The 23,848-nt window shown below is 42.5% G+C and overlaps 1 protein-coding gene across 5 annotated transcripts in view; it reads right to left on the minus strand.

Annotated features, from left to right (window-relative positions):
- The window catches only part of PEAK1 (pseudopodium enriched atypical kinase 1), a 216,450-nt gene that overhangs the window by 104,771 nt on the left and 87,831 nt on the right, over window positions 1-23,848 (minus strand). The window contains exons 4-5 of one of the 5 annotated variants that reach the window (XM_054041610.1): window positions 23,199-23,265; window positions 1,443-1,544 (exon numbers count right to left, since the gene is read on the minus strand). The exons of the other annotated variants lie outside the window; for them this stretch is intronic. The gene's annotated coding sequence lies outside the window, so the exon portion shown is untranslated. The remainder of the gene's footprint in view (window positions 1-1,442; window positions 1,545-23,198; window positions 23,266-23,848) is intronic. 5 annotated transcript variants of the gene reach the window in all.

Raw genomic sequence — 23,848 nt, forward strand, 5'->3', positions numbered from 1 at the left:
ATCATGCATAGGCCTTCATTTTATCAGACAAATCAGATCATTGTAACATTTAATTTTTCTGTTACCAAAAAAACAGAAACAAAAAACTTAGAATATGAACACAGTCAGAACACTTAATTTTGAAATATTTTTACGAAGTTTAATTTGTGCTATAAATTGTGAACACATTTTAAAACATTGTTTTGGGTAATTTATACCACAGAACTAAATTTAGGAAAAATAGTTCTGCAATTGGTATTATCAGGTGTACAGAGTTAGGAAGAGATACAGTATTCATTTAAATTTATATTTTTAAAAAATAGACCACAGATTAACTGAATAAGTTAATTAACCTACTTATTAACAGTTCGTTTGAACTACTGTACTGCTTCCATATGTGTGTCTATGCATTACTATCTCATTCTCATTTGCCTACACACTATATCAAATGCAGTGTCTAATCAGGAAAGCTGGATCGCTCCTTCCCCTGCTACAAACCAAACAGGATTTGAGAAAATATGTTTGTTTTTATGGACTCACAAGGGTGAAGGTACTTAAAAATGAGTTTCATCAGTCAGACAATTGTTGAATATGCAAGATGCCTTAGGTGGTGTAAAGGGATCATTTTCTCCTCTCAATTCCTTTCTTGATCTCTCCCCAACTCTTCTTTCTAATATGGGAATGCAGTAATTTCCAATTCTGGGTGCACAAACGAGTAGTGGTACTTCAGGTGTTGCAGCTGGAACACTAGGTACTCTTTAATTATAAGCTTCTTTTGGGCATCCTAAATGCACTGGTGCTGCCTATCTATCTTTTGTTCACCTGCACCTGCTATTAACTCAGAGAGGAACATGAAATCCAAGCCCCAGCCTTGCAACAAGACAGCTGACAAGTCAAGGAGAAGGGTAGAGTATTGGTTCTGATCTTTAGCTAGGAGGAGGTAATTAGAGACTTTGGCAAGTGTGGTGTCAGTGTAGCACACAGAGTGGAAGCCAGACTGGAGAGGTTCTAGGATGGAATTGGAGGAGAGGAACTCCAGAAAGTAATTGTAGACAGTGCATTCCGTCAGCTTTCGGATGACAGAGGGAAGAGGCAGTAGTTGGAGTCAAGTGGGGTCAAGGATAAGTGATTGTTTTTAAGAGGAGAGAGGCTAATGCTTATCTTGTGAGGAGAAAAAGCCAAAATAGAATTAAGCAACAAAGAGTTTTGGTATTAACATTTGTAGAATCTTACCGTATATCCAGTGAGAGGAAATAATCAGCAGACACAAAATGAAAAGAGGCAGGAGGAATTTACAGAAGCTTATACATTTATTTTAATAAATACAGTATACTAAGTCACTTATCTAGCACTTTTAACTGTCAGACTGTTATACAAACATTAACTATTCCTTGTGAAAGCTATGTGGAAAATTTAATCACAATTTTACAGATGGAGTTATTGAGGTGACAATATTAACTGACTTTTCCAAAGCCACAGGAGAACATGGTCATTGTCAAAACAGGAACTGATATTTAGGTGTTCTTGACGTCAAGTCCTGTTCTCAGACGAGAAGGTCACGATGCCTATGTGTGTCAAAGCAGAGGAGATGGAGGCAAAGTTGAAAATAACAGTCTTGCAAACCCTACATGTTAAAAAACAAAACAACAAAAACACGACGCTCAGCCCCACCCCAAAAATCACGAGTTTGACTTAAAATCATGAGATTGAAAAAAAAAGTGTGTGTGTGTGGGGGGGGGGGGGGGGTCAGATTTGTCTTCTGTCTTTTGACCTTTTAGGGTGCTCTTGGCTCATATTTTCAAGCTTCCCTCCACAACCACAAGGTCTAGAAAATTACTTGGTTTTAAATGAAAGCCAAGGTTCTGATGAAGTCCTGTTGTAGTTGAGCAGCCAATGGGACACTGCTAAATGAAAGTAATGGTTACAGAATTGGATAGTGTGCGGAAAATATGAAATGGGAATTGAAACATGAAAATTGAACCCCAAAATTGTGATTTCAGAAGGAAAGTCCAACCTTTCATCCAGATTTTGTGCATCAAAAAACTGCTGTTTAAAGTTGAGCTGCTGAGTATCAAAATATTAAAGAGGAAGTTACAAGAATTTGTCTGTAGAACAGTAACTGTCCCTCTATTACTGGTGATTTCCTATCATTTCTAGTTCCAACTTTCTGTCAGGTCTCCTAGTTATCTAACTGCACCTCATATCCCTTCTGGTCTCTCTGGGCACACCCCTTTGAACATAAGAATGGCAATACTGGGTCAAACCAATGGTTCACCTAGCCCAGTATTCTGTCTTCCAGCACTTATAGCAACTAAAATCACAGCTTTAACAGCACTGTTAAACAATAATAGAATACCAATTTAAGTTTATTATAAATATTTTGGATGTTTTTCTATTTTTTCAAATATATTTATTTCAATTACAACAGAGAATATAAAGTATATAGTGCTCACTTTATATTATTTTTTATTACAAATACTTGCACTGTAAAAAAGTTACATAAAAGAAATAGTATTTTTCAGTTCACCTCATACAAGTCCACTCAGTCCTACTTCTTATTCAGCCAATCGCTAAGACAAACAAGTTTGTTTACATTTAGGGGAGATAATGCTGCCCGTTTCTTATTTATGACACCAGAAAGTGAGACCAGACATTCGCATGGCACTGTTGTAGCCGGCGTTGCAAGGTATTTATGTGCCAGATATGCTAAATATTTTTATGCCCCTTCATGCTTCAACTTGCAGGCTCTAAAGTTTTACATTGTTTTATTTTTGAGTGCAGTTATGTAAAAAAAAATTCTACATTTGTAAGTTGCACTTTCACAATAAAGAGATCGCGCTACAGTAATTTTATGAGGTTAATATAAAAACTATTATTTTTCACTTCTTTACAATGCAAATATTTGTAATAAAAAAGAATATAAAATGAGCACTGTACATTTTGTATTCTGTGTTGTGATTAAAATCAATATATTTAAAAATGTAGGAAAACATTCAAAAATAGAATACATTTAAGTTGGTATTTTATTATTGTTTAATCATGCAATTAAAACTACGATTAATTGACAGCCCTACTCTAACTATAACCACCAACTCTGCCAGCTCATTTCTAAAGCTTTCCTTCTTTTCCAGAGGTTTACCTTGTTGGGAGCATTTTGCTGACATCACACACATAACCCTATTCTCTGTCATTAACCATACTGCTATTAATTCGTCTCCTCTTCTTTTTGCCCTCATGACACTCTCCGCAACCTCTAGGCTCATGATGATACCTACTTAGGGTTGCCAACTTTCTAATTACACAAAACCGAACACACTTGCCCTGCCCCTCCCCTTTTCTGAGCCCCCCCCACTCACTCCATCCCCCTCCTCTCAGTCGCTCGCTCTTTCCCACCCTCACTCACTTTCACTGGGCTGGAGCAGGGATTGGGATGTGGGCTCCAGGGTAAGGGATTCAGGGTGAAGGAGTGGGGTCTGGGCTGGGCCAAGGAGTTGAGATGTGGGAGGGGGTGTGGACTTGAGCTGGTGGGGGAGGGTTCTGGGGTGCAGGCTCTGGGAGGGAGTTAGGGTGTGGGAGAGGGCTCAGATCTGGGGCTGAGGGGATCAGGTGCGGGAGGGGGTGTGGGCTCCAGCTGGGGGTGTGGGCTCCAGGAGGGAGTTAGGGTGTGGGAGGGCGCTCAGATCTGGGGCCGAGGGGTTCAGGTGCGGGAGGGGGTGCGGGCTCTGGGAGGGAGTTTGGGTGTGGGAGGGGGTTTCAACCTGGGGCAGGAGGTTGGGGTATGGGAGGAGGTTCAGGGTGCAGGCTCCAGCCAGGCAGCGCTTACCTCAGGCAGCTCCTGGAAGCCGGTGACACATCCGGCTCCTAGGCACAGGGGGCTCTGCGCACTGCCCACGCCCGCAGGCACCATCCCGCAGCTCCCATTGGTCGTGGCTCCCAACCAATGGGAGCTGTGGAGCAGGTGCTTTGGTGCACTGCGTGGAGCCCTGGGGCTGCCCATGCCTAGGAACTGGACATACCAGCCCTTTCTGGGAGCCACATGGAGCCAGGGCAGGCAGGGAGCCTGCCTTAGCCCCGCTGCTCTGCCAACCAGACTTTTAAGTGGCTTGGTTAGCAGTGTTGACCGTAGCCGCCAGGTCCCTTTTTGACCAAGCGTTCAGGTCAAAAACTGGATGCCTGGCAACCCTATACCTATCTCCTTTCATTTTTCCTCCAGACCAAAACATTTTAAATTAATCTTTGAAGCTTTACTTGTCCCTCCACAGGTTATCACTCTCCTGTATGTGCTAATAAAAAATAAAAATAAATTGGTTACCACAAAAACTGAATTAGCAAGATTTTTATGGAAAAAAAAATACTGCTTAAATAAACAAACAGTATTTCTTCCTTCCTCCCACTCAACTCTAATAGACACTCAGCCTTTTTTTCAAGGAGAAAAGAAGGTCCAACATGGAATGCTACTTTTAAGTACCTGAGAGATAAATCAATATAGCTGATTAAATCATTGATTACTGGGGCTTTTTCCTTCCCTGCTAATTGGCTACAGCTCATCTTTGAAAGCAACAGACTTTAAAAAAATTGAACATTTTAAGGAACCTTAGATACAAATTCCAGTCCATCCAGATGATCTGTCATTTGTGTAAGTACAGGCTGGAGTGATAGAATTTGTTGTATTAAAATAGTGAACATTGGCCTGGTCTGTGCTAGTTGGATTGATATATTGCACTGTAAGTGCACCTTCACCATTTATAGCATTAGTGGAAACTCTTCTTTAGACATGTTACAAAGTTTTTTTATTGCTATTTGCATTTTTACTGCTCACAGGAGATGGTGATCGTAAAAACACTTATATACTCTCTATACTTCAGCCTTCACTCTTGATTACCACTAGTGGTTAATTATGTATCTGAATTTTGCTATTGTAAATGCAGCCAGGAATTATCTTCTACTTTCAGAAAATGCCATGAGTCTTAACTAACCTCCACTTGGACAAGCACCACAGGAAGCTAGATAAGGAGCTTGTCTGAATGCCTTTTTTGAATAACAGTACCTCAAACACAAACAATTCCTGGTGTTGGGTCTTGAACCCACAACCTCCTGGCTCAGAGACAACAGTTTCCAAATTAGTCATATTGGCATTTTTTAATATACTAAATTTAGATTAAGAATGATATTTTAAATTAAAGCTGGGAGGAACTATGAACACTTTCCACAGAGTGCTCTGCCAATGCAACCTAATCCCAACTTGCAGCATCTTCTAAAACTATACTCAGAGATCTCTTTCTTTGAGCAACACTACATATTATGTCAAATTGTATTGGAGCTTTGTAAAGTAGATAAATGTCCATAAATGACTGGTTGTATGTAATAAGGGACTCTTGCCACCAGAATGCCCCCCTCCTTTCAGGACTTCATTTTGAGAGACCTATATTATCAGCCAACTGGGTTCTGCAGTGGTTGACTTCTAGGTGACTTGACCCTCCAGCCAGGTCATAATTAAAGTTCAATCTCTTTCTGGGGTAACAAAAGTCCAGTTTAAACAACCAAACATCCAACCAACCAAGCTCCTGCTCCTCTTGGGCCTGACAGGTTTCCCGCTACCTCCCCTCCCTGGAGACTCCAGCAGTTTCTCCCAGGGCCTCGCTTTTCTTCTAGGCCCTCTTCTGGGGCAATTAAAATTAATGGGAATTGTGTATCTAAATCCCCTAAGATATAAAATGGTTTTAAAAATCTTTTTAAAAGGTTCTGGGACATGCATTGAGATTAATGAAAGAAATGATCAATATGAAAGTAGAATTTTCTTCAAAAACCAACAGTGTTCCTATTCATGTGCAAGTTATGGAAGGGTAAGTCCGTTTTATGGGCCACCACCAGGTGGGCCACAGAGTTGCCTCCTTTCCTCTACCCCCAAGACTCTTCAGGTCCAGAATGCTGTAATAAAGTAAGCTTCATGTAGTAACTTGGGAAGGCAACAGTCTTGTATTGCTATCAGCCCCCAAAGTAATAGGGTATTATCAATTTCAGTGCCAGTGACTATTTATATTCCAGCCAAATATTGATGCAGAGAGTGTCAAATCACTCCATGGTTGAAGTTAATGTTGAAACTACAGTTCTGATGTCAATTAAGATAGGCTGTCCAAATTATAGCAGATTTGACAAAATGCAAAGATGGTACCAATGTGAGATTTCTAAAAATAGCTACAGCACTCGAACCAAGGTTTAAGAATATGAAGTGCCGTCCAAAATCTGAGAGGGACGAGGTGTGGAGCATGCTTTCAGAAGTCTTAAAAGAGCAACACTCAGATGCGAAAACTACAGAACCCGAACTATCAAAAAAGAAAATCAACCTTCTGCTGGTGATGAAAAATGGTGGTGATGAAAATGAACATGCTTTGGTCCACTCTGCTTTGGATCGTTATCGAGCAGAACCCATCATCAGCATGGACGCATGTCCTCTGGAATGGTGGTTGAAGCATCAAGGGACATATGAATGTTTAGTGCATCTGGCATGTAAACATCTTGTGACATCGGCTACAACAATGCCTTGCAAACACCTGTTCTCACTTTCAGGTGACATTGTAAACAAGAAGCAGGCAGCATTGTCTCCTGCAAATTGTAAGCAAACTTGTTTGTCTGAGCGATTGGCTGAAGTAGGACTGAGTGGACTTATAGGTGCTAAAGTTTTACATTGTTTTATTTTTGAATGGAGTTTGTTTTTGTACATAATTCTACATTTGTAAGTTCAACTTTCATGATAAAGAGATTGCACTACAGTACTTGTATTAGGTGAATTGAAAAATACTATTTCTTTTTTTTTACAGTGCAAATATTTGTAATAAAAATAAATATAAAGTGAGCACTGTACACTTTGTATTCTGTGTTGTAATTGAAATCAATATATTTGAAAATGTAGAAAACATCAAAAATATTTAAATAAATGGTATTCTATTGTTTAATTGTGCGATTAATCACAATTTTTTTAGTTGCTTGACAGCCCTAATAAATATTAAATAGGCACTGTTCTCAGATTCAGTGGATTCTAGACACACTTCCTCACTACCAGCCATCTGCTGGTGTTAAAAACAATTGCTAAATTAAAGGTGTCCCTCAACTAATAAAAAGTGGAAAAGAAAACAAACAAAAAAATGACACTTATGCATGATGGCTGTCAAGACTTGTGATTTCATTCACCTTCAGGAAGCTGGTACATGGTTGAAAAGATTAGCTGATGGTGTGATTGGTTCGTGTGTTTAATATTGACAGACTGGCTAGTTAGCTAGAGGTTACTTGCTCGTAGATGTTGACTCTTAGATATTGCATGTTGCTAGACTCCTATCCTATCCTTCAGTGGCTACCTAGGAGGGTGGAGGAAGCACAGGTCTCTGTCAGGCATGATGGCATTGCATGGAAAGAGACCAGCAGCCATGGAAGCAGCCACTGCAGGCAAGCAAGTTGCACAATTCAGAAGTAAAAGCCAACCTGCAGTGGCTTCCTCTTTCCTTTAATTTTTGAAGATAGTGGTTCCTTCCCTTTGGAGTTTCTTCTCAGGTGTCTCGTAGCGAATCAGAATGGGGCACTCCTTTTCAGAGGTCACTGGCATTGCTCAATGGGGTTCAATTAGGTCACCTTTACTTAAACTACTAACCTATGTACTCCAGTAATTTGGGGCTCTGAAACTCCATGGATACAAAAATATATCCAGTCAGTTGGCAGGTCCCTAAGTATTTTGAGATATTTGAGGCCATGGATCAGTTCACAAATATCTCAAGCATCCTACAAAAGTCCCAACTCAATAATTTCAATGTGCAAGGCTAGTGTGACAGAAATTGAGCAGATATGTAATAAGATTATGAATACTGTAGGAATTGCATCATATTAATCCTAATACATGAATAAAATCATTTATAAATATTAATCATATTTATATGCAATAATGGTATGAAAGCTATGTGGCCAGGTCATTGAGGGAAACTTATTTTGTATTGGAATTAGCAGAATGTTAATTTGGTTGCCCATAATGTTTGAATCAATGGGGCTATCACAGGAAGGCAACAGAATGGCTTCCAAGATGAGAATACCTAGGTACATACTTGAAAGACAATGGGAGACAGCTACGTGCGTCAGAGATCCTGTACTTTATCTCAACAGGTTGTAAGCATTATTTTGCAGGCCAGGACTAGAGATCAAAAGAAAACTGAGTTAAAAAGCTATTCTGTAAGTGTGAAGGGGAGGTTCACTTCTCAGCTGCTGTCTAGGTGGACAGGCTGGCAAAAAGAGAGAGGGGTGGAGACTGTGAAGGAGTTTGAAGGTATTGGGCCTCCCAGGTCTAGGGAATGGAAAGCCTTAGGGAAGAGGAGGTTACTCACCCTGTGCAATAACTGACGTTCTTTGAGATGAGTGTCCCTGTGGGTGCTCCACTCCATGTGTTGGTGTGTCTCTGCACCTTTGCTCGGAGATTTTTACAGCAGTACTCATATCGGTCGTGCATGTGCAGAGCCTGTCCCCCCACTCTGAGTGTACATTAATAGTACACGTGCGCGACCGGATTCCTCAGTTCCTCTTCTACAACGGAGACTACATCAACTCCGAAATAGAGGGGAGGAGGGTGGGTAGTGGAGCACCCACAGGGACACTCATCTCAAAGAAAGTCAGTTACTGTACAGGCTGAATAACCTGCCCTTCTTCTTCAAGAGATGTCCCTGTGAGTGCTCCACTCCAGGTGACTGAAAAGCAGTGTATCTCAAGGAGGTAGGGACTTAGGATTTGGTAGGAATGCAGTAGATAATACCGCTCTGCCTACTCGTGTATCAGAGAGAGGGCCTTGAGTAAGGGCATAGCGTTTAACAAATATGTGTTCAGAAGACCAAGTGGCTGCTTTACAGATGTCAGCCAAGAGAACTTTGCATAGAAAAGCCACGGAGGTAGCCACAGATCTATTGGAGTGGGTTCTGATGCCGGCTTGAGGGAGAACGATGTAGGAACCAAGCTTTGAGGTGAAGCATGGACAGATTGGGGTGAAGAACTCGGCCGTGTTGCTGTTTGGAGTTAGGGGCAACAAAATTGATGGGCGGATTGACATTCTGGTGAGGAACGGAAACCACAGTTGTCTGGGCCACGATGGGGCAATCAGAATTACCGTGGCATGATCTGTCCGTATCTATGTCAGAACCGGTATCGGAGGAAATGTATATAGTAAGTCCTGGTGCCATCGGATCATGAATGCAACTCCCAGGAAATGTTGGCCCAGTCCCGCTCTGGAGCAAAATTCGGGGCATTTTGTGTTTTTCGCAGTTGCGAAAAGGTCTATGGTTGGGCAGCCCCAAACGTGGAATATGTTGTGGATGGTAGTCTCGTTTATCTCCCATTCATGATCCCAGGGAAAGCGTCTGCTTAATTCGTCCAAAGTGGTATTCATAGCTCCGGGAAGATAGGCGGCTGATATCTGAATGTTGTTTGCAAGGCACCAATTCCAGAGCTTTATAGCTTCTGTGCAAAGTAAGTGAAAGCGAGCTCCTCCCTGCCTGTTTACACAGAACATGCAGGCGATGTTGTCTGTCATTATCCGTACATGTTGGTTCTGGATTAATGGGAGGAAATGACTGTAGGTGTTGTGTATGGCTCGAAGTTCTAGGACATTTATGTGTAGGGAGGTTTCGGGTGAAGACCATAGCCCCTGGGCTGTGTGGTGGGACATGTGTGCCCCTCACCCTATGAGGGATGTAGAAAGGGGACTCCTGAGCAGAGGTTGGAGGGAACTGTCCACCATAGGAGAGAGTCTTTGACTCTGAAAGGTATGGATAGAGGCTTGTTTAGAGTGTGTACATTCGGTCTGTAAACTGTGGCCAACCAAGCTTGGAAGCACCTCATGTATAGTTGTGCATTTTTGACCATGAAAGTGCATGAGGCCATGTGACCTAATAGTTGTAGACAGTCTCGAGCTGTGACCTGAGGACTGTTGCGAAGTTTCATGGCCAATAGTTTTATGGTGTTGATGCGGTCGGACAGGAAAGATGCTATTCCCATCCAGGAATCGAGGTGTGCTCCTATGAACTCCAGATGCTGGGTAGGAGATAATGTGGTTTGTTTTTGCTTATTTGTAGGCCGAGGGATAGGAAGCAAGCGATGGTGAGCTGCATGAATCAAAGTGCTTCGTTGAATGTTGAAGCTTTGAATAGACAATTGTCAAGGTAAGGAAATATTATGACCCCTTGTTTCCTGAGGTAGGCAATGACTATGCTTAGGAGCTTGGAAAAAACACGGGGGGCAGTGGATAGGCTGAAGAGTAGGACCTTGTATTGAAAATGTGTCACACCAAGGGTAAAACGAAGGGAACGTCTGTAGGCCAAATGTATAATCACTTGAAAATAGGAATCCTGTAGGTCAAGGGCTGAAAACCAATCACCCTGCTCCTGCTGGGATTATGGTGGTGAGAGTAACCATTTTGAACTTTTGCTTTTTGATATATTTGTTGAGCAGCCTGAGGTCAAGGATAGGTCCCCATCCCCCGGTTTTCTTTTCGGTTAAGAAACAATGGGAATAAAATCCCTCCCCTCTGTGTCGTTCGGGCACGAGTTCCACTGCTCCCAATAGAAGGAGATGATGTACTTCTTGGAGGAGTAGTTGCTCATGAGAGAGTCCCATAAGAGGGACGGGGAGGGTGGGTGGGTAGGAGGCAAGGATAGGAAAGAGATAGAATAGCCAATTGTGACAACCTCTATAACCTTGTCAGTGGTAATGTTCTGCCATTCATGGGAGAATGGTCGTAGGCGGTGTTCAAAAATAGGGACATGCGGTGTAAGCGCTGAAGTAGGAACACTGGTAAGGTTGATATCTATATTGTCACCATCTGGTTGTAGGGGTTTGAATTCCTAGGGACCGGAAAGTTGCCCTTGAGTCCTTCATTGAATGAAGTACGTCATTCATCATGGAGGCAATGAGTTTGTTGCCGTCGAAGGAAAGATCTTCCATGATATTCTGGACCTCTCGAGGAAAGGAAGAAGAGGAGATCCGTGAACCTCAGCGCATAATCACTGCTGTAGCAGTGGATCTTGCTGCTGTGTTGGCTGCATCGAGGGCTGCTTGAAGAGCGGTACGAGATGATTTGTCCCTCGGAAACTAGACCCATGAATTGTTGTTTCTTTTCTTCTGGAATGTCATCAATAAAGTCCATGAATTTGTTGTAATTTTAGTGGTCATTTTGCCTGACTTTATCAGGTTCCAAAAGGGCTGTATTGATTGGTAATGCAATCCTAGAAGAAGAGGGCTGCAGGATGTCCATTAACTCATGCTGCTGTTCAGGAACCTCCTCCAAGTTAATTCTTAACTCACGGGCAACTCTTTTGAAAAGGTCTTGAAATTTTGAGAAGTCATCCGAAGATGTCGGGGGAGGAGGAAGTAAGGCTTCATCAGGCGCAGCATCTGGGTCTACTGGGTTTGAGGCAGATCGTGACTGATCCTGAAGTTGTGATGGTACTGCCTGGTACCTTACGTCAGTGGCAGATTCATCAGCTGGCGGTGCCGGGCAGGTGTCACGCCTGGCTGTGGTGGCATAACGAGTGTGGTCTCGAGGATAAGATGCCCATGGGGCCCAATATTGCCACTGTGGTGGGAAGGGCATAGGTGGTGCCATTCAGGGGTTTACACACCACAGGGCAGGATCCTGAGAGTAGGATGAGATAATTTTTCTATGACCTCTATTGACTGGGGTCTGAGGATGTGAGATTTGATATGGTGAAAATTCCCCCTGCAGTCCAGCTTCCTCATCACTGGAGGAAGGCTGTCCGGACCCTGACTGAGCATTTGGAAAGAAGTAGGCATTAAATAGGGGTGACTGCAGGATAGGTGAAATCAGCAGGTCCCTTGACTGTGTAAATTGCAGTGCTGGAGCTCTTCTGTGAGGTGAGGGCTGTTCAAGAGGAATCTGCTGTGAAGAAAAGTTCCTCTGCACCGGTGTTCTGAGCATTGTTTCACTGCCAGCCAGCTCAGCGGGTGCCGGTGCCGGGAAAGCAATAACAGCCTGCAGAGGGGGTCAGGTATGTCAGCATGTGTCGGCACTGCTTCCGTCGCGGTGCCGAATGGTGCCATTTGAGAGGCAGGTAACTGGAAGCCGGAAGCCTTGGCACTGGAGCTTCGTGGTACCACCACAGCCGCAGGTGGGTTTTGCACGGCACCGGAGGAGCCCAGCACGTCAAAAGTGCTCAGCTGGGGAAGCACCGGGAGAGAGACTGTAGACCTGCCCAGGGAAGTCTTCTCCCACAAAGTTCCCTTTGCAGGTCAGAGAAGGTGCCATTTTTTTGAAGTTTTTTTGTCCTTCTTTGAGGCAGGGGGGGCTGTGGGGTGCAGTGGAACCGGAGTCGGCGCCCGGGTCTGAAGCTGACCCTAAGGATTTTTGAAGGAGGAGCAGTTTTAGTCTCAGCTTCCTGTCCTCCCGTGCCCTAGATTTAAGCTTGCTGCAGTGGGCACATTTTTGGGGAATGTGGGACTCCCCCAAACATTTTATGCATTTTGAATGGTAATCTGACAGAGGGATGGCATCACTGCAGATAGAGCAGCGCTTAAAGCCTGGGGAGGCAGGAGTGTCGGAAGTGGCAGCCGCTGACAGGAACGAAGAAAAAATTATTTATTAATTCATTAAGAGAGAAAAAAAGATAGAAAAGTTGTAACTAAATACTACTGGTAACAAATTAACTAACTAGGAAGGTAACTGAACAAAGGGAGAGAAAGTGTCTAACGAGTCTACTGAGCTCCGTCTCAAGCCGGGAACGGTAGAGAAGGAACTGAGGAGATTGGTTGCGCACATGTACTATTAAGGTACACTCAGAGCGGGGAGGCGGGCTCTGCGCGTGTGCGGCCAGTACAAGTACTGCTGTAAAAATCTCAGAGCGAAGGCGCAGGGACGCACCAACACTTGGAGTGGAGCACCCACAGGGACATCTCTCTCTCTCAAAGAACTAGATGTGTGTAGTATGTATTATTGTTTTTAAGATACGCTTTCTCTGATGTGCTTTTGTTCTAAACAAGTGAAAGCATTTGAGAAAGCTGCTGGGTCACTAATTACCACTATCATTGCCTCAGAGAGAACAGAACTGCAGGGTCTGAGCCCAAGTCAGACCTGCTAAGGTGATCACAGTTAAAACATAAGGAACTACCACCCAGCATCTGGTCTAAGAGTCAGAGAAATGCTTGTTTTATCCAAGGAAGAGGTTCGAGATCTAGACTTCAGTACCAGGCAAACTGGTTGAAATATAGTAAAGAACAGAATTATCAGACGCACACATGAACACGATTTCTTGGGGAAGAGTCAACACAGCTTTTGTAAAAGGAAATCATGCCTCACCAATCTATTTGAATTCTTTAAAGGGGTCAACAAACATGTGGACAAGGGTGATCCAGTGGAGATAGTATACTTGGACTTTGAAAAAGCTTTTGACAAGGTCCCTCACCAAAGGCTCTTAAGCAAAGTAAGCAGTCATGGGATAAGAGGGGAAGGTCCTCTCATGGATTAGTAACTGGTTAAAAGATAGGAAACAAAGGGTAGGAATAAATGTTCAGTTTTCATAGTGGAGAGAGGTAAATAGCGGGATCCCCCAAGAATCTGTAATGGGACCAGAGCTGTTCAACATATTCATAAATGAACTGGAAAAAGGGATAAACAGTGATGTGGCAAAATTCACAGATGATACAAAACTACTCAAGATATTTAAGTCCAAAACAGACAGTGAAGAGTTACAAAGGGATCTCACAATACTGGATGACTGTGACAAAATGGCAATTGAAACTGAATGTTGATAAATGCAAAATGATGCAAATTGGAAAACATAATCACAACTATACATCCAAAATGATGGAGCCTAAATTAGCTTTTACCACTCAAGAAAGAGATCTTGGAGTCATCATGGATAAATCTCTGAAAATATCTGCTCAGTGTGCAGCAGCAGCCAAAAAAGTTAATAGAATGTTAGGAACCATTAGGAAAGGGGTAGATAATAAAACAGAAAATATCATATTCCCCATTATATAAATCCATGGTATGCCCACACCTTGAATACTGCATGGAGTTCTGTTCACCCCATCTCAAAAAAGATACATTATAATTGGAAAAGGGCAACAAAAAAGGATTATGGGTATGGAACAGCTTCCATAAAAGGAAAGATTAAAAAGACTGGGACTGTTCAGCTTGCAAAAGAGAGGAGTAAGTGGGGATATGATAGCTGTCTATAAAATCATGAATGGTGTGGAGAAAGTGAACAGCAAGTGTTGTTTATCACTTCACATAAAATACAAACAAGGGGTCACAACCAATGAACTCAATAGGCAACATGTTTAAAACAAACATAAGGAAGTACTTCTTCACACTATGCACAGTCAACCTGTGGAACTTGTTGCCCAGGGATGTTGTAAAGGTCAAAAGCATAACTGGTTCAAAAAAGAATTAGATAAGTTCATGGAAGATTGCCAATATAGTCAAGGACATAATACCATTCTCTGGGTTTCCCTATACCTCTGACTGCCAGAAGCTAGAACTGGATGACAGGGGCGGATCACTTGATATAAACTGCCGTGTTGTGTACAGTTGAATTGAATTACTTTTTTAAATCTTGCGATTAATTGCAATTTTTAAAATCGTTTGACAAGCCTATTAAAGCGTAAGACCTAAGAGCGTTAGTGGTGATGTAAGCTGCCAAATTGGTGAAGGGAGCCCAGCTAAAGGAGTGGTGGATAAATCTGACTTTGGTAAAAGTAGTACAGAAGGAGAGAAATGGGTTGTTGTGTTTCTTTAATGGGTTTTCAGTGGTGAATACATGGTTGGAAGAAGAGAGATTCCCACATGGTGACCGACTCTAGAGGAAAAAGTAAAGCACATGTTGACTGTATTTTGAGAAGAGAACGTATGAAAATGGTGGAAGCATAGTTGTAGTGTGACTTCAATATTTGGGAGGGAAGGGGGCTTACCATTATAAATAATATGTATAAGTCTAACTTCCGGATTTATGGATTGTTAGCGGTATTTAAAATTAGTGTACTTAATGAGTGAGTCAGGGGCGGAGGTGGCGCTCCCTCCCCGAGCAGTGGCAGGTTGGACCGAGCCGCCTGGTGTCACTGCTCGCCCGCCCATGCCCCTCCTCCCCCCAGACTGCATACCAGAGGTTTTCAAACCATGGAGTGTGTGACCCCTAGGGCTCAAAAGGTATTGATCTCTATAGAAAAGGTAGAAGTAGCATTGAATACGATGAAGAATGGTAAAGCACCTGGTGAAAATAACTGTTGATATGATCAAGGCAGTTGGTAATCTATGAAGCCACCTTACTCCAGTAGCTCCATGTGTTTGCTGGGATCAAGCAAGGATACCAGATGACTCGAGAATGGGGTTGATTGTGCCTTTATGGAAGAGTAAGGATTTGGATAATTTGCATTATCCTATCAAGGCATCACCCCATTAAATCAAACTCTCAAAGTCCTTGAAAGAGTTTTGGAGGCAAGGCAGAGATGCAAGGTGGAGAAAAGCATAGGAGAAGAACAACATGGCTTTAGGAAGGAAAGGTGTAGTATAGACTCAATATTTGCAGTGAGACAGAAGTTTGAAAGAAAGATAATGGAGGGCATAACTGCTATGTAGATCTTGAGAAGGCATATGACTTGGTGCGAGGGGAGTGGTGTTTTGAGTATTGAGATGAATGGGAGGGGGACTTCAAGAAGTGGAGCTTACAGAGGAGCTGTATCGAGGGTCAAGATCTAAGGTAGTAACAATACATGAAATTTCAGAGAGTTTTGAGGCGACGATGGGATGGAGACTAGCAATGTACAGTCTCTACTTCTTCATCCTAGTTATGACATTAACTAGGAGGAGAACCAAGCCTGTGGAGACAGAGAAAAGTAATATATGCTGACAGTCTGGCTCTTTTGGCTGACAGCAAGAGGAACTGGTAAATATGGTATCAGAGTGGGCATCTGTGTTAGAGGACCATTGTTTGAAAGTAAACTGAAGTTATGAAAGTTTCTGCTGATTCAAGTTTCAGGAGAAAAGCGGAATCAAAACAAAGAATTTGTGTAGCTGAAAAGTATACTTAGTGCCATCAAAAAGAGGTTTGGAGAACTGAAAAGAAGAGTCCAATATGCATGCCCAGCAGTGAAAAGGGTGGTAGGAGTACTGTGGGACCAGCTATTAAGTAATAAACTGAATGAAGAAGTGTATGTTGTGTGTGTCTGTCTTTGCCTGCTTTATGGTTTGGAACCAGTGGTTCTTATGGAGATGGAAGAAAAGAAGATACAGGTAGTAGAAAATAATATACTGAGGATAATGGCAGGCATGTGGAGAGTACACAAAGTGTGCATGGAAGAAATGAGGGGGGAAATGAACTTGCATCCGAAGAAGTGGGCTGTAGCCCACGAAAACTTATGCTCAAATAAATTTGTTAGTCTCTAAGGTGCCGCAAGTACTCCTGTTCTTTTTGGCACTCTCAGTGATAGGCTGGAGAGCACACTGTGATGGGTTGGATCACAGAAATCCCCTTGGGACTTGCCACCTGATGTGCTGAGACTACGTCTAACCCGTTTTCCGTGCCAGCTTGGGACTCCAGAACCTTGCTCTAGCTTTGCACAAGGCAGGAATCCTATGTCCCTCTCTGGGTTCCCACCCCACCTTCTAAAGGGAAAAGCACCAGGTTAAAGATGGATTCCAGTTCAGATGACATGATCACATGTCACTGTAAGACTCCAAGCATTCATTCCTCCCAGCCTGACTCACAGGAAGGCCTGCAAGCAAACAGAGCCATCCACAGTCAATTGTCCTGGTTGATGGGAGCCATCAAGATTCCAAACCACCATTAATGGCCCACACTTTGCATAGTTACAATAGGCCCTCAGAGTTATATTTCATATTTCTAGTTTCAGATACAAGAGTGATGCATTTATACAAATAGGATGACCACACTCAGATTATAAGCTTTGTAATGATACCTTGCAAGAGACCTTTTGCAAGAAGCATATCCCAGTTACATTATATTCACCCTCATTAGCATATTTTCATAAAATCATATAGAGTGCAAAGTCACACACACATTTCTTTGCTGTGAGAAGAACCACCAAAGAAAGCATGGGATGAAGAGGACAGCAAGAAAGGACATAGAAGACCAAGGATACAATGAAAAGACAGTCAACAGTAATTTATTGAGAAAAGGACTGGAACCCCAAGACTTATGAACCCATGCCATGGACCAGAAGGCATCTCTGACCCCTTGCAAATGGGAAAAAAGAAGTGAGAGGTGACATGACGTGAATATGTTAATGGAGAGGATGGGGAAAAGGAAATGAGGAGTGGGGGGTCATTACTAAAGAGGAGTAAAGTTTGTTGGTTTAACAGCATGGCTGCACATGCGTCATTTGGAGGAAGGTGGACTGGGGGAAGGGGGAAAAACCTGTGCCTGGCTTAGTTGCATTCAGCTCAGGACTGAAGGTGGTGGGGTGAGGGAGTAAAGATACCATGAGTCACCTTTACATTCTCACAATCCTTGGATTGGCAAGGACTGCTCTAAGTTACATCCAAGTGTCCATCCATTCTGGCAGCTGGAGATTACTAAGATAAAGAGACTCCCTAGCCATGTCCCTTTTCTCCTAGGAATGCCCTCTACACACTGTGGGTCAGAAGGGACTGGCGTGGAGCACAACACCAGCTCTACACTATCCAGGAATTCCCGTTTCTCAAAAAGAATCTGCAGATCTGCAGGTAGCCTGGCATTACAGGTTAACTCTTTGGCCCAAGCAGTCCCAAGATGCCATAGAGGATCTTTGGTTCTCCAAATCAAGCACAATATCACATATAAAAAATTGTGACTGTATCTATTAGTGCTAAGGAGATGACATTAGGGAACTGTTGTAATCCTGACTATAATACACAATGCATTATTCAAAACAGAAAAAAGTACTACAGCACTGGTCATTTTGTATTTACTTATTACAATAAAAAATAAAAACCAAATGTATTCAAATACCATAGATTAATTCACATCTTAATGTCACTGATTAGACAGATTAAATCCTCTCCCTTCCTATGGTTGGTACTGGAGTTAGTAGACAGCTATACAGATGGAATACATTAAGAACAAGTTAAAAGACCAACATGTGTATTCCCTCTCTGTCCCCAGTCATGTGAAAAATGAAGCAGAGGCTGCAGTGAGTAGCAGCTGAATGTGAAAGAACTGTCATGTGACATCCAGACATACACAAACTGTTCCATAAAACTAAGTGATAACAGGGAATGCTAAACAAATTCGTCATAAGCCATTTCTGCAAAACATTCCCCATTCTCTAGTTACTGCCAACCGTGGCACGTTAGCTGCACTGCCAATACATACTCAATAAAGGGGTGCCTCATTACAGGATTACTAACAAGGATACTGTATTTCTAAAGTAACCACGTGAGACATGACTGCTGACAGTGGAGGGAGGGAAAAAAACTAAAACACAGTCCATTAGAAAATGGATATCATCCTTTTCCTATTAATGTTGATGGGTGATTATAACTGAGCTTTTACTGAACTGTGAATAATTCATACAATACAATGGAATTGTGCATAGGATGTTGCTCTAAAGCACTTTTCAGAGGAACTATACTACACTAAACTACACTTCACTTCACTTAGAGATAATATAATCCGATATTCTGTGTTATTAAGGCTATGTCAACATTTGCATTATTTAATGTATCAGATTTTGCTAATATTACATAAAAAGCTATGTTAAAAGAATGTTATTTAGTTGCAAAGTCAAACACCTGAACATTAGGAAATTTCCGATTTAAAATTGCCTGTACAACTGTAGTTCTGCCCCAATGTGTGTCTACCCTATTCAGTGAATGAGGCAAAGGTTCTCTAGAAAAAGCAGTATGTGATAACTTAATTTAAAAAAAACCTATCATAATGCAGACTCACAAGTGAGGCCCTGGCTTGTTCGGGAAAGCGTGTCTGGTGCTGTCCCCTCAACTTTATACAGCTTCTCTAGCAGCTCCCAAGTGCTCCCAGGGCAGTATCTGCTGCAGCTACTGCAATGGCATGGACCCAATCTTAGAATATTCATGTTCAGTTATTTTGCCATGGTGCCAGATTTTCCCTGAGCCATACAAGCAAGAAACAGGAAATAGCAATTTTCAACAGCTTATATCTCAATAAAATCTGAATTGAATTTCATAGGATAAAGAAAAGGCACTCTCCTAGCCCAAAATCTTTTCCCCTGCCAAATTTCACAGGACGGCTATAAACAGTGGAGATATTAGAAAAGCTTGTCTCTCACTATTGCACTAGGCCAGCGGTGGGCACTACGACCCGGGGGCCGGAACAGGCCCTTGGGATGTTTTAATCCAGCCCTCGAGCTCCTGCCGAGTAGTGGGGCCCAGGGTTTGCCCCGCTCCGGTGCTCCAGCCAGGGAGTGGGGTCTGGGGTTTTCCTGCTCTGCGCGTACTGTAGCTCCATGCGGCTCCTGGAAGCAGTGGCATATCCCTCCCCCGGCTCCTACACGTAGGGGCAGCCAGGGGGCTCTGCACGCTGCCCCTGCCCCAAGCCCCACCCCCACAGCTCCCATTGGCTGGGAACTGATGTCAGTTGGAGCTGCAGGGGCGGTACCTAGGGACAGGACAACGTACAGAGCAGCCTGGCCGCACCTCTGCGTAGCAGCTGGAGGGGGAACATGGTGCTGTTTTCAGGAGCTGCTTGAAGTAAGCGCCGCCCAGAGCCTGCACCCCGACCCCCTGCCCCAGCCCTGATCCCTCTCCCACCATCTGAAACCCTCAGTCCCAGCCCGGAGCACACTCCTACACCCCAACCCCTCATACCCAGCCCCATCCAAGAGCCTGCACCCCCAGCCAGAGGCCTCACACCCGCCGCCCGCACCCCAATCCTCTGCCCCAGTCTGAAGCCCCCTCCTGCACCCTGAACTCCTCATTTCTGGCCCCACCCCAGAGCCCACACCCCCAGCCAGAGACCTCACACCCTCCTGCACCCCAACCCCCAATTTCATGAGCATTCATGGCCCGCCATACAATTTCCATACACAGATGTGGCCCTCAGGCCAAAAAGTTTGCCCACCCCTGCATTAGACAGTGTACATGTACACACACTATAAAGAAAGAAAGACAGTGCCTGCCCCAAACAGGTAATCTATACAAGTGACCAGATACAACAGGTGGCTAAAACAAACAAATGGGGGTGGGGGGAGAGGAGACAAGGTAAGCAGTGGAACAATAGTACTAAGCATAATAAATAGTTGAATGACTGGCCAGTTTTCTGCTGTTAAAATGATGTTTTTTTTAAAAAAATGCCACTTTCTAATCATTGGCAAAATTACAAGAAAAAGTATTTGTCATTTTCAGAGGTACTGACTCAACCTCACCTCTTGTCTAAAAAAATAAATAAATAAATTGTGGATTTTTTCCCCTCCCTGCCCTGTAGTTGTTTGGAGACCCTGCCTTCTTTGGTGCCTTCTACCTACTTACAGGTTTACTTTAAAAAAAAGAAAAAAAAAATCTACTGTTAGACTTGGTTCTGGATTTCCTTCTTAAATTACTTTCCTATCCTACATCCCATTTCAGTCCAGAACCAGCTCTTCTTTAGGTTCTTATTACATCACAGAACCGAAAACCCTCTGAAATGAATTAGGATCTCATAAGCAATTCTTCTAGCCATCTTGTTCTAGTTTATATAGTTTCACTTTCAGAAGTCTTCTCCTGGTGGTCAGAGTGCAGTGTTTTAACAGTCCAGCACAGGTAGTCTGGACTCAAAGGAGGAAAGAAGGAGGAAACAAATAGGTGTAGCTCAGAGGGTAAAACTGGAATTTTAGCTCCTATTTCAAGATGCATAAATTTTTAATGTAAATTCACTGCTGGAAGATAAAGGAAAGAATGAAAAAAAAAAACTTGAAATCCTATAAGGCATCACCCTTTTTGTATGAAATGTAGAGTGATACTGTCGGAGGTAGAACTGGTCCAGAAGGAGAAAAGAAAATGTCTAATGTCCTCCTTAGGCTTAAGGATTCCTAATATAGCAAAATTATAATACCTGTTGTTGCCTGAGCTGTTGAAGGAAGTTGTGCTGACTTCTGTACTACAAATTTGGAAGATTCTTTGACTCTAGAAGAAAATGTCCAGAAGGTCTGCCATTTAGATCAAGAATTTGTAGGTACTTTCAGAACAACTTTGTTTCCTCCCTGATGAAAGTGATTGACTGAGAAAACTGGTTGCTCAGTTTGGAAGAAAGCTTAAGAACTTTTTGAGTGGTTCCCCCCCACCCCAAATAATTTATTTATGCAAAATGCATTTACTGGCCACAACAACCACAAACCTTGACATTTATACCTACCTCGGCTTTAAGATCAGAAGAGGGTCGTGGTGCAATGAAGTTTGAGAACCCCTGAAATAGAGGCATGAGATACGATCCTTATGGTGAACTATGCTGTATAATCATTTCCGTATTTCAATACCGATGATGAAAATACGTCTATGCTAGGACTTTGGTGGTTACTGGGAAACTAGCTTTCAAATTTTGTTTCAACTGGACCAAAAAAATGCTTAGTAAAATGAACAAACAAGTGCACTTTCTTTGGAGAAGGAAGACAGGAGGAAAGAATAGGAGTGCCTACAGTGTTAGAAGTTCCCTGGATTTCTTCGTTCTGTTCTTTGCCATGATGATAAACAGGGCCAGTTCCAGGCACCAGCCTGGCAAGCAGGTGCTTGGGGTGGCCACTCCGGAAAGGGGCAGCAGGTCCAGCTATTCGGCGGCAATTCGGCGGATGGTCCCTTGCTCCCGCTTGGAGTGAAGGACCTTCCGCCGAATTGCCACCGCAGAGCGCGATTTTTTTTTTTTTGGGGCTGCTTGGGGCGGCCAAAACCCTGGAGCCGGCCCTGATGATAAAGCAAAGCTTTTATGCGAAGAGTTGCTGAAAAGATGGATTTTTAAGTAGTGTTTCAGACTTTTATAAATCTTCTGGGTGACTGTCACTATCCTTGGAATAAGAACAGGAAGACTTGTGGCACCTTAGAGACTAACAAATTTATTAGAGCATAAGCTTTCGTGGACTACAGCCCACTTCTTCGGATGCATAGTGGGCTGTAGTCCTCCTGTTCTTTTTGCAGATACAGACTAACACGGCTGCTACTCTGAAACCTATCCTTGGAATGGAAGCTCTGGCTGAATGGTATAACTCTTCAGGTAAGGTGATGGACATGAAAAAACAGCAGCAATATGACAATAGGAAAATTTGAAAGGAATGATTTGAAGAACACAAAAAGGCTCATGTGTAACTTTTTCCTTCCTTGTATGAAACCAAACCTTGCACTATGACTGTGACTTGAATTTCAATTCTTGCCCCCATAACTCCTTTGCTGTTTTCCTTGTTTTATTAGAACCATCTGGGAGATCCTCCCCTTTTAGTTTCTTAGGTTTTTTAATGTGGCAACTGCAGTTTATCATCTGTTTAAAAACCTTTGTTTTAAAGTCCTTAAGACATAAGGCCTTTTACAGGCTAAAAAATATTGATTCTGGAGATAAAGAAACCACAACAGATCGTGTCTTAGAGAGTAAGGGAAAATATTTGTTACAGAACTACTTTTTAAATAAAGGAAAGATTCCAGGATGTTTTAGAACACATGAAAATTACTACCAATCCTATATTTTTTTCTGAAATACAAAATTACCATTCACTGAAGCACTGAAAGTTGTTAATGCAGAACAATTTCAAGATCACAGCTACCATGGAGATAGAGACAACAGAAGTGCACAGAGGTATCACTGCAGCATCTCTGTACACAAAGGTGAAAAATGGAAGTAGTATGAAAAAGGAAAAGAGAACATTAAAATAGTATGTATCGAAATGTTATATAACTTAGATAATTTTTTCACATCTTAGCTATAAGGCCGAGAAGCGATATTACTTGCAATGGAAGTTCCAGGATGTGCTCTAAAGTGAGATACAATATTTATAACTTCTCAAATACAAAGTTAAATTGCACCTTTTTCATTTTTCCTTATTTTTAATATTACTTTAAGTATCTCAGATGTTCTATTTAATCATTTTGAAATTCTGTCCTGATCCACCTGTAATTCCTGGACAGAAAGTGCATATACAATTATGTCTTCTTAGACCTTTTAAGGAAGGGTTCACATGGAAGTACATCTCACACATACCAAAAGGTCTCAAAATCTAAACCCATTCACCAATAAAGAAAGCCACACATTTACCTGGCAATTCTAATTTGACTCTTTCTTCTACTGCTTCTGCATCTCCCTTCTTTGCTCCACATCTTCTCTGCATGTAAAATGAGACTTACAAATCACATTTTTGTGCATTTTGTCACAAGGTGGCAACTTCTCCCCTTGATAATAATAATAATAATAAAATAATAATTGCTACCTCTTAGATAGCACTTTTCATCTTTAGATCACAAAGCCTTTTACAAAAGGAGGGCAGTATCATTATCCCCATTTAATTGATGGGAAAACTGAGGGACAGGGTGGGAAATGATTTTCACAAGATCACCCAAGTACACCAGCAGCAGAGCTGGAGATGAACCCAGGCCTCCTGAGCCCTAATCACTAGAAGTCACCACTGCGGCTGAGTTGCGGACAAGCTATGAAAAATCGCAGAAAAGTAATAATGGACCTTATTTGCGGTAATAAGGTCCATTATTACTTTTTTGTGACTTTCTGCTGTCAGTTGCGTGGGGCTGAGAGTGGGAGTCTGGGGCTGACACCGGGGGCTGCTGCTGTCAGCCCCGCACATGGCTGCAAAACTGCAGCGGAAGCCTAATATTGCAGGATCTGCAATTTTTGCAATATTGTGAATTAAGTAGGGAGTTACTTATATGATCACAGTGTGCAATATGGTTGAA

Source organism: Malaclemys terrapin, chromosome 10 (assembly GCF_027887155.1).
Source record: "Malaclemys terrapin pileata isolate rMalTer1 chromosome 10, rMalTer1.hap1, whole genome shotgun sequence".
Lineage (NCBI taxonomy): Eukaryota > Metazoa > Chordata > Testudines > Emydidae > Malaclemys > Malaclemys terrapin.